We start from the raw sequence: 11,230 nt of genomic DNA, 5'->3' as shown, positions 1-11,230 counted from the left end.
GGCAAGGCTCGGGGGCTCTCTCCTGGAGGGCCTCAGACTTTGCCAAGGTCACGAGGGAGGCGCTCGGGCACGACTTGGAGGCGTGCTTTGCGGTACATTTCCCTCAGGAAGGCATGGGGCAAGGAGGGCCCAACCCTCAGGAGTTCATCACCAAGGTCACTCAGGAGCTGCAGGACTCAAGAGTCATGCACGGTAATCGCCGCCTGCCCGGCGTAGCCCCACCTCCAGGAGAGGATGGCGGGCTGCGCGTCTGCATCGACTACCCAGGGCTCAACCGAGTCGCGTCTCATGAGCGTTTCTGGCCTTTGCGCGTGGGACGCTGCGAGAGTCCGCCACACAACTATGTTTGCATGCCTTTCGGTCTGCCAAACACGGCTGCTACTCACCAGCGTCTTATGCGGAACATTCTAGAAGCTCAGGAGGCCAGGCACCACGCGGTCCTGGTAGAGATGGAGATGGTCCTCGAGGGGCTGCCCAGACCCCCATAACCTCCCGAGGGTCAGGGCTCTAGAGACTCGTGAGGATCGGCTTCTTTACTGTGCATCATCAGCTACTTCGGCACTCGCTCTAGAGTGGTATCGGGTGACATCTTTCGAGTTCCATTTCAGCTGGGAGTGCCCTCAGGGCTGCATTACTCCCAGGTCGCGTGGGCCAGTCCCTGTGGCATGTATCGCCTTTGCTTATGTCTTTAGTTTACCTTGCTGGGGGAGCCCCTTGGGCTGCATCATCCCCAAGCCGCTCGGGCCTGACCAACTGGCATGTATCCATCCTGCATCTATCTAAGTTGGTTCGCCGTCATGCTTAACCTGCCTGTGATAATCGCCTGCTCGATTGACACCTACCCTTGGAGCCACTCGCGCTGGCACGACGCTTGTGCATGGTTCCGTCCCTGCAACATCGACAAATCTGAGTGGTCGAGCTCTGGCCCGCGGCAGCCCCGCAAGCGTAACCTCACCAGGCCCTCAATGCCCTCATCACCCTCTCGGAGCAACAAATGGTCGGCCGGCAATCATAATGGCAACCCTTGCTTCTCTCGTGTTGTTTTACAGGTACTATGAAAGGATCGAGAAGAGGTGTCTAGAGGGGGGTGATTAGATACTAAGGGAGAAAAGTTGCAGTTTTTAATTTCTTTAAGTTGAAGTGGAGTTTTGGCACAAGTTTAATAATCACAGTACATATCAAGCAAGCATGCAAAGAGTATATGAGCAGCGGAAAGTAAAGCATGCAACTTGCAAGAATGTAAAGGGATGGGATTGGACTGTGCAAATGCAATTTGGAGACACGGAGATCTTTGAGACGTGGTTCCGATAGGTGGTGCTATCGTACATCCACGTTGATGGAGACTTCAACCCACGAAGGGTAACGGCTGCGTGAGTCCACGGAGGGCTCCACCCATGAAGGGTCCACAAAGAAGCAACCTTGTCTATCCCACCATGGCCATCGCCCACGAAGGACTTGCCTCACTAGGGTAGATCTTTACGAAGTACGCGATCTCCTTGCCCTTACAAACTCCTTGGTTCCACTCCACAATCTTGTCGGAGGCTCCCAAGTGACACCTAGCCAATCTAGGAGACACCACTCTCCAAGAACTAACAAATGGTGTGTTGATGATGAACTCCTTGCTCTTGTGCTTCAATTGATAGTCTCCCCAACACTCAACTCTCTCTCACAGGATTTGGATTTGGTGGAAAGAAGATTTGCGTGTAAAGCAACTTGCGGAAGTATAGAGATCAAGATTCATATGGTAGGAATGGAATTTCTTGGCCTTAACACAAGTGTAGGTTGTTCTCTCTCAGAAAATGTATGTTGGAAGTGTAGGCACGTTCTGATGGCTCTCTCCACGAATGAAGTGGGTGGAGGGGTATATAGCCTCCACACAAAATCTTACCATTACACACAACTTACCAATCTCGATGGGACCGAATTGAGAAACTCGGTCGGACCGATGCAGCAAATGATGTGACCATTAGGATTTTCGGTGGGACCGACATGCAACTCGGTAGGACTGATATGGTTAGGGCATAACGTAATCTCGGTGAGACCGATTACATAAACTCGGTGGGACCGACATGCAACTCGGTAGGACCATTATGGTTAGGGTTATATGTGGATGTGAGAAGGTAGTTGAGGGCTTTGGAGCATATCACTAAGCATTTTGAGCAAGCAAGCCATTAAGGAACACCTCATCCCTTCTTGATAGTATTGGGTTTTCCTATAGACTCAATGTGATCTTGGATCACTAAAATAGAAAGAGTAGAGTCTTGTTCTTGGAGCTTGAGTCAATCCTTTGTCCTTAGCATCTTGAAGGGGTTCCACATCCTCTAGTCCATGCCACTTCATTGTTGAACTTATCTGAAATATACTATGTAAAAGTGTTAGTCCAACAAGAGATATGTTGACATTAATTACCAAAACCACCCAGGGAGCACTTGTGCTTTCAATCTCCCCCTTTTTGGTAATTGATGGCAATATACATCAAAGCTTTAGATAAATATATAGAGAATAACCAGTAAAGCTTTGGAAAGACATGTAACATGCATAGGCTCCCCCTACATGTATGCAATCATGTAAATATGAAATATAGAAGCATGTGAATGCATAAGCATGACAGAGTAAGCAATGTGTTACATGTATCTTGGCTATATGCATCAGAGCAAATGATGTAAATATGTGAAATGAACCTTCATGCTCATGAGTCCTTCTTGCAAACAGTATGTACATCAGCAAGAATTCCTCATATACATGACTGTGATGCGTATACTTACCTTGTGGTCTTGATTTAGCTTACGAAGAAAAGAACCTGTGTAAACAAGGTTAGATAACACAGATACACCTACTGGTCAGAGCAAACAAAAGAAACCACAAGAGTACCAAGACTGGGATGACATGTAGAGTGATCCCCAAAGGTAAAGATGTGCAATGAATTTAAGAATTTCCTTCCCTTAGATGTCTTGCTCCCCCTGAATCTAGCATGGGATACTGGGAGAAGATAGGGAACAGAAAATCAGAGCTCAAAGAAAATAAACAGAGCTAATGCAAACAAACAAATATGAACATGTCTTTCCCCTCTTGAAGACATGTGACTTCTCTCCTCTTCAACACCAAGCATCTGGGGTCCTTGATGATTACTCTCTCTCCCCTTGAGTATTCTCTCCCCCTATAGATATGATTAAGCTTTGATGTGATCTCTCTCTCCCCCTTTGACATCAATTTCCAAGAAGGGTTCTTCTGGATTTTTGACACGAATGAGTTTGGTCCTTGAGTCACAGAACAAAGCAGCTAGTTGAATGTGATGTTGGTAGAGGACAAGATTCATTGAGTGGAGCTGGTTGAAAAGGAATGCAGAAACAAGTGGCAAGGTATCTTTCCTGTAGTGAAATCGATGGCACCAAGGTTTATGCTTTGGTTGCACTGAGAGGTTTCAGTTGGACCGAAGGCAATGGACCGGTGTGACCGGATTCATCATAGAGAAAACATTTGCCACCTCAGCTCACTAGACAAGTAAAATCTCACAAGGATTTGCAAGGAATTAACTGAAAGATTTGCAATGAATTGGATGCAGGGAATGCAGAAAAGAAAAGAAAAGAAAAGAAATCTAGATGAAGTTTTTTTAAAGGGAAAACAAATATGCATGAGACAAATGCAAGAGCACAAAAAAAAGACACGGGAGAACTTCATCTAGAATTGGTCGGCGACAAAGTCACCTATGTTAGAGTATATTGACTTAGGAGTCAAGTGAGATCACTTGATCATAGGTCATACTCATCGTTTAAGCTCAAAATGGGGTTACCATTTTTTTGTTTAAGCATCTTGATGTATTCACATCTTGTCGAGTTGCTTTGACTCATGACTTGGAGTAAAGCTTCTCTTAAATGGAATAACGTACCTTGGGTGGTGGTATTGATTGTGATCATGTAGTTGAACTTATGTGGGTTGCTCAAGGTTGATGTAGCTTCATCAAGAGTTGGGAGCACCACTTGGAATTTTAGTTCATCTACCTACATGGGTTAGTTTTTGCAAGGAAGAGCACTCGTGTATCCAAAATGACAATCATGGATCTTAAATAAAAAACATTTGTCAAAGGATATGTTTGAATGGTTCCGTGCTTCCTTAACTTCAACCACCATTATGTAGAGACTTGGTGATGTAGAGATTGCTCAAGATGTGAATGAGTTGCAATCTCATAGATTTAGATTCATCCAAGTACCTACAAGGGTTAGATAACATGCAAGGTGCAAATATATCCATGACATAAGATTATCATCATAAGAGAAATATCAAGGATTAGTCATAGACTCATGTCTTGCATGTATCAAATGGAGTTCCTACTCCAAGTTTGAAGCATCAATGATGTTCAATTCACCTCTTAACCTGCAAAACACTTTCTCATCAAGTGGTTTAGTGTATATATCCGCCAATTGCTTATCGGTGCAAACATGCTTAAGATTAATGTCTCCTTTGGCAACATGATCTCGAATGAAATGATGACGAACTTCAATATGCTTAGTTCGAGAGTGTTGCACGGGATTGTGAGCAATCTTGATAGCACTTTCATTGTCACAAAGTAATGGAACATGTTTCACATGTATCCCATAATCTTTAAGAGTTTGGGTCATCCAAAGCCATTGAGCACAACATGAACCAGCGGCAATGTATTCCGCTTCGGCGGTTGATAAGGATAGCGAGTTTTGTTTCTTGGAAGACCAAGAAACAAGAGATCTACCAAGAAATTGACAAGTACCCGAAGTGGACTTTCTATCAACCTTGTCTCCGGCATAGTCCGAGTCGGAGTAGCCAACAAGATTAAAAGAGGCCCTCTTTGGATACCAAATGCCAAAATTTGGTGTATGAATTAAGTATCTCACTATCCTTTTCACGGCCTTAAGATGACATTCTTTAGGAGCGGCTTGATATCGTTCACACATGCACACACTTAGCATAATATCAGGAAGTGAAGCACATAGATATAACAATGAACCAATCATGGAGCGATAAACTTTCTGATCAATTGGTTCACCATCTTTGGTCAAATCAAGATGTCCACTAGTAGGCATGGGTGTAGTCATACCTTTGCATTCTTGCATATTGAACTTCTTGAATAAGTCCTTGGTGTACTTCGTTTGAGAGACAAAGGTACCTTCCTTAGTTTGCTTGATTTGCAAACCAAGAAAGAATTTGAGTTCACTCATCACCGACATCTCAAACTTCTCCGACATTAGCTTTCCAAACTTTTCACTAAAGTGAGGGTTAGTTGAACCAAATATAATATCACAACATAGATTTGGCACACAAATAGTTCTCTGTTAACCCTTTTAGTAAAAAGAGTAGAATCAATTTTTCTAATTTCAAAGCCTTTTTCAATAAGGAACTTGGTCAAGCATTTATACCATGCTCTAGGAGCTTGTTTAAGTCCATAAAGATCTTTGTGAAGTTTGTAAACATTATTAGGTTTCTTAGGATTAACAAAGCTGGGAGGTTGCTTAACATAAACTTCCTCCTCTATTTCACCATTTAGAAAAGCACTTTTAATGTCTATTTGGTACAAGGTGATATCATGGTGATTAGCATAGGCAAGTAAGATGCAAATGGACTCAAGTCTAGCAACGGGAGCATAATTCTCACCATAGCTATACCTTCGACTTGAGTGTAGCCTTGGGCGACGAGACTACTTTTCCATCTTTATCTTGCTTGTTGCGAAACATCCATTTGGTAACAATGATGTTGTGGTTGTTGTCGGGCTTCTCAACCAATGTCCAAACTTGATTTCTCTCAAAGTTGTGTAGCTCTTCATGCATTGCGTTTATCCAATCCGGATCTTCCAATGCTTCTTCAACCTTCATAGGTTCAATGATAGAGATCAATGAATAGTGTTCACAAAAGTTAGCTAAACGAGTTTTAGAGCGAGTGATTCTCCCACTTTGGATATCATTGTAGTTTTGCTCGATAGGATGGTCTTTAGAAATTCTTGCTCGAACTCGTGAAAGTTTTTGCTTGGGTCTTGGTTGAACATCTTCTTCATCTCGATCTTCTTCTTGGCCTTCTTCATTGTTGGCGTTGTCGTTCTCTTGTCGTGGTGGAGAAGGAGGTTGTTGACGTTCATCTTGGTGTACTTCCTCGTTTTCTTCATCTTGGTGTGTCCCACTTGTGGATGCTTCCGTATCAACTCTTAGTTCACCTTGTAGTGAGGTAGAAGATTCCACTTGGACGGACGAGGTACTCTCCTTCACCTCCGTTGGACGAATCTTGCCAATAGGCAAGTCTTGGATTGCTTCTAAAGGGTCTTTGTCTCCTACATCAATTGGCAATTGCTCTACTTGCGAGCCATTAGATTCATCAAACTTCACATCTACCGTCTCTTCAACCTTTCGGGTGAAATTGTTGTAGACACGGTAAGTGTCAGAGTTTGAGCCATAACCAAGTAGGAAATTCTCATGAGACTTAGGAGAAAATTTAGAACGACGATGCTTATCAAGAATGTAGAACTTTGAGCTGAATACTCGAAAGTATACAACTTGGGGTTTGTTACCAGTGAGGAGCTCGTACACCGTCTTGCCGAGTAGCTTGTGAAGATACAAGAGATTTGTTGCGTGACAAGCTGTCTCAACCGCTTCCGCCCAAAAGTGCTTCGACGTCTTGTACTCATCAAGCATCATTCGCGCCATTTTGGTGAGCATCCGATTCTTCCTCTCAACAACTCCATTTTTTTGAGGTGTGTACGTAGCCAAGAACTCATGTGAAATCCCTTATTCAACAACAAAGGTGTCCACATTTGCATTCTTGAACTCCGTTCCATTGTCGCTATGAACCTTCTTGATCTTCACTTCAAATTGATTTTGGGCCTTCCTAGCAAAGTTTTTGAAGATCTTTCGGACCTGCGATTTATCATCGAGAAAGAACACCCACGAAAATCTTGAAAAATCATCAACTATAACTAGACCAAAAGAATTTCCATCGAGACTTTTGTAAGCGTTGGGACCAAAAAGATCCATGTGAAGTAGCTCGAGTGGCCTCCTTGTGGTCATGATGTTCTTCACGGGATGCCTTCCTCCAACGTGTTTACCTGCTTGACAAGCGCTGCAAAGTCTATCCTTATCAAATATGACATCGTTAACGACAAGGATATGATTTCCTTTAATAAGCTTGTCAAGGTTTCGCATGCCAACGTGACCTAATCGTCTATGCCATAACCATCGTTTAGAGGATTTAGCAATAAAGCAAGTTCTAGGTTGAGCCTTTTTAGTGAAATCAACAACGTAAAGATCACCTCTCCGTATATCGGTAAAGACAATTTTATGATTATCTATATGAAACACTTGGCAATCTGCTTCAGTAAATAGGACATTTAAACCGAAATCAGCAAGTCTAGATATTGAAAGTAAATTGTAGCCAAGATATTCAATGAGCATAAAATTTTGAATGGAGCTATCATGTAAGATGGCCACCTTACCGAGGCCAACCACCTTAACCTTTGAGTTGTCACCGAAAGTGACATACTTTCGAGGGCCGTCATTTTCAACAAGCTCACGAAACATATCTTTATCTTCGGTCATGTGTTCGGTACATCCACTGTCAAGAACCCATTCCTTTCCTCCTGTCATATATCCCTGAAGATTCACCATAAGACCAAAGTGTCTCATTGCATCATCAAGATCAAAGTCACTATCATCATCCTCATCATAGTATCCATGTTCAACATCGTCATGTGGTAGATCAATTCCTAGAGAGGGTGATTCGTTAGAGTAAGTTTGACAATGATCTCCTTTATGAATTCTAGTAGCTTCGGAAATAATATCGCTAATAATTCCAACATCTCATATGGCACGCATAAGGTTTGTAAGCTCAAATAGACAATCACCAAACATAGGATCATTGGAATTCATCTTACTCAAGGCATTAGACTTATGGAGAATTTCATCTAGATTTTTCAATGAATAATTCAGAAATCATTCCTCAAGAAATTTCCATATAGTGTAGGCACACTCAAGAGTAGGCAAATTTCCAATCAAGTTTCTAGGCAAGCCTCTAGTGATAAGATTAATAGTTCTAAGATTGTGAATCATGTCAATTGACTCATCAAGGGTAGGATGCTTAGGATAAACATGAGGTGCACAAGGGCTAGCAATGTACTTGTTCAAATGATATTCATTGAAAATCACAAGCATCTCATTTTTCCACTCCTGAAAATACTCTCCATCAAGTATAGGCACTCTATGTCTAAGACTCCCCAAAGTAGAATCATCCATCTTCCTCCAATGGTGTTTAAACCAAAGAAATGGAGACCAAAGCTCTGATACCAATTGAAAGGATCGAGAAGAGGTGTCTAGAGGGGGGTGATTAGACACTAAGCGAGAAAAGTTACAGTTTTTAATTTCTTTAAGTTGAAGTGGAGTTTTGGCACAAGTTTAATAATCACAATACATATCAAGCAAGCATGCAAAGAGTATATGAGCAGCGGAAAGTAAAGCATGCAACTTGCAAGAATATGAAGGGATGGGATTGTAGTGTGCAAACGCAATTTGGATACACGGAGATTTTTGAGATGTGGTTCCAATAGGTGGTGCTATCGTACATCCACGTTGATGGAGACTTCAACCCACGAAGGGTAACAGCTGTGCGAGTCCATGGAGGGCTCCACCCATGAAGGGTCCACGAAGAAGCAACCTTGTCTATCCCACCATGGCCGTCTCCCACGAAGAACTTGCCTCACTAGGGTAGATCTTTACGAAGTACGCGATCTCCTTGCCCTTACAAACTCCTTGGTTCCACTCCACAATCTTGTCGGAGGCTCCCAAGTGACACCTAGCCAATCTAGGAGACACCACTCTCCAAGAACTAACAAATGGTGTGTTGATGATGAACTCCTTGCTCTTGTGCTTCAAATGATAGTCTCCCCAACACTCAACTCTCTCTCTCTCATAGGATTTGGATTTGGTGGAAAGAAGATTTGAGTGGAAAGCAACTTGGGGAAGGCTAGAGATCAAGATTCATATGGTAGGAATGGAATATTTTTGCCTTAACACAAGTGTAGGTGGTTCTCTCTCAGAAAATATATGTTGGAAGTGTAGGCACGTTCTGATGGCTCTCTCCATGAATGAAGAGTGGGTGGAGGGGTATATATAGCCTCCACACAAAATCTAACCGTTACACCCAACTTACCAATCTCAGTGGTACCGAATTGAGAAACTCGGTCGGACCGATTCAGCAAATTATGTGACCGCTAGGATTTTCAGTGGGACCGAAATGCAACTCGGTAGGACCGATATGGTTAGGCCATAACGTAATCTCGGTGAGACCGATTACACAAACTCGGTGGGACCGACATGCAACTCGGTAGGACCGATATGGTTATGGTTATATGTGGATATGAGAAGGTAGTTGAGGGCTTTGGAGCATATCACTAAGCATTTTGAGCAAGCAAGCCATTAAGCAACACCTCATCCCTTCTTGATAGTATTGGTTTTCCCTATAGACTCAATGTGATCTTTGATCAATAAAATAGAAAGAGTAGAGTCTTGTTCTTGGAGCTTGAGCCAATCCTTTGTCCTTAGCATCTTGAAGGGGTTCCACATCCTCTTGTCCATGCCACTTCATTGTTGAACTTATCTGAAACATACTAGGTAAAAGTGTTAGTGCAACAAGAGATATGTTGACATTAATTACCAAAACCACCCAGGGAGCACTTGTGCTTTCAGACTACCTGAGGAACACTGTTGGGAGGCTGCGCTGCGAGCAGCAAGATACCAACAGGCGCTACGGCGGCACCACTGCTGCAACATCCGCCCCAGGACTCTCGAGGTAGGTAACCTCGTGCTCAGGCGGGTGCTCTCCAGGGAAGTGCTCCACAAGCTCTCGCCCATGTGGGAGGTCTCGTTCAAGGCTTTTCATGTTTCCAGACCTGGCGCCGTGCGCTTGGAGACCTAGAAGGGGGTGCCCATCACGAACGCGTGGAACATTCAGCACCTCCAGAGGTTGTACCATTGAGTAAGGCCCCGTGCCTATAAAGAAGGCCCGACGCCTGTGAAGTAAGGCCCAGAGCCTGTCAAGAAGGCCCAGTGCCTGTGAAGTAAGGCCTAGAGCCTGTCAAGAAGGCCCGGCGCCTGTGAAGTAAGGCCTCGAGCCTGTAAAGAAGGCCCGGCGCCTGTCAAGTAAGGCCCAAAGCCTGTAAAGAAGGCCCAGAGCCTATAAAGAAGGCTCGGTGCCTATGAAGCTCGTCGCCCCAAGAAAGGCCCGGTGCCTATGAAGAAGGCCCAGCGCCTGTGAAGCTCGCCGCCCGTGACACTCTCACGTAATAATGAGTTGGGGTTGTACACACCGCGGAGTCTCCGAAGTGCCGCCCTCGGGCCTCGAGGGCTCCCGCCCACGCCCAGTGGCAGCACTTAGCTCCGCGCTGGTGAGAAGACGTCGAAGACTAGACTAGGTGCCAGACGCGAGTTTTAAATTTGCTTTCCACAGTTGGCTTGTTCTCCCTCATTTGAACTTTTATTGGAGTTGCTTCTAGTGTTGTATGCCGTCCCCTGCCCCTGTTCTTTGTCTCTAGCTTTCGCTCAGCCTGTTCTCCTTCTCGCTAGCCTCGCAAGGGGGCTACGCGGGCGCCCTCGTGAGCCCTTTTTCTCTCCTGATTTCGTGAGGCTCCCTCACTCAAGTCCGCAGCGAGATCCACCCTCCCAGTCCATGCCCCATGGGCATCGCGACGCGGAATGTAGGACCTAGCCTGATCACCCACGCGATAAAGTTTCGAAAGCTACTCTCCCGACTGATTTTGCAGACCCTAACATGCCCGGCGAGGCCTCAAGCAACTACCTTGTGAGGCGGAAACCGCGGCAAACCCCCTAAGCTAAGTTGTTCCTACGCGCAACCACGTAGCCGCGGCACCTCAACATGGCATGGGAATAATAGAACTAGCATGATAATTAAGGGCAATAGTATTGCACGCCCCCACGGGGCTCCATACTTCTGTCTCTCTATCTCGATGTAGGAACAGGAGGTAAGCAAAAGTAAACGCGGTACACCGCGCGATGGCTCGCGAGGAGGGATCTGCACCGCCCTCCCGAGCTCAATCAGACTCTTCCTCACGCTTCACCGGGGCACGGCGACGGGATGACCCGCTACCACCCTCAAAGCGGGCGCGGCGGCGCGGTGGCTGGTCGCGGCCACCGCTGGAGGAGCTGCCACCAAAGGAGGAGCCGCTGAAGCTTGGCGAGCTGCGGGCGCCGCCAGGGGCGGGCTCGCC

The sequence above is a fragment of the Triticum aestivum genome, chromosome 3B (genome assembly GCF_018294505.1).
Source record: "Triticum aestivum cultivar Chinese Spring chromosome 3B, IWGSC CS RefSeq v2.1, whole genome shotgun sequence".
In the NCBI taxonomy this organism is placed as follows: Eukaryota; Viridiplantae; Streptophyta; class Magnoliopsida; order Poales; family Poaceae; genus Triticum; species Triticum aestivum.
The sequence above is the reverse complement of the archived record's forward strand: the minus strand, read 5'-3'. Positions refer to the sequence as shown.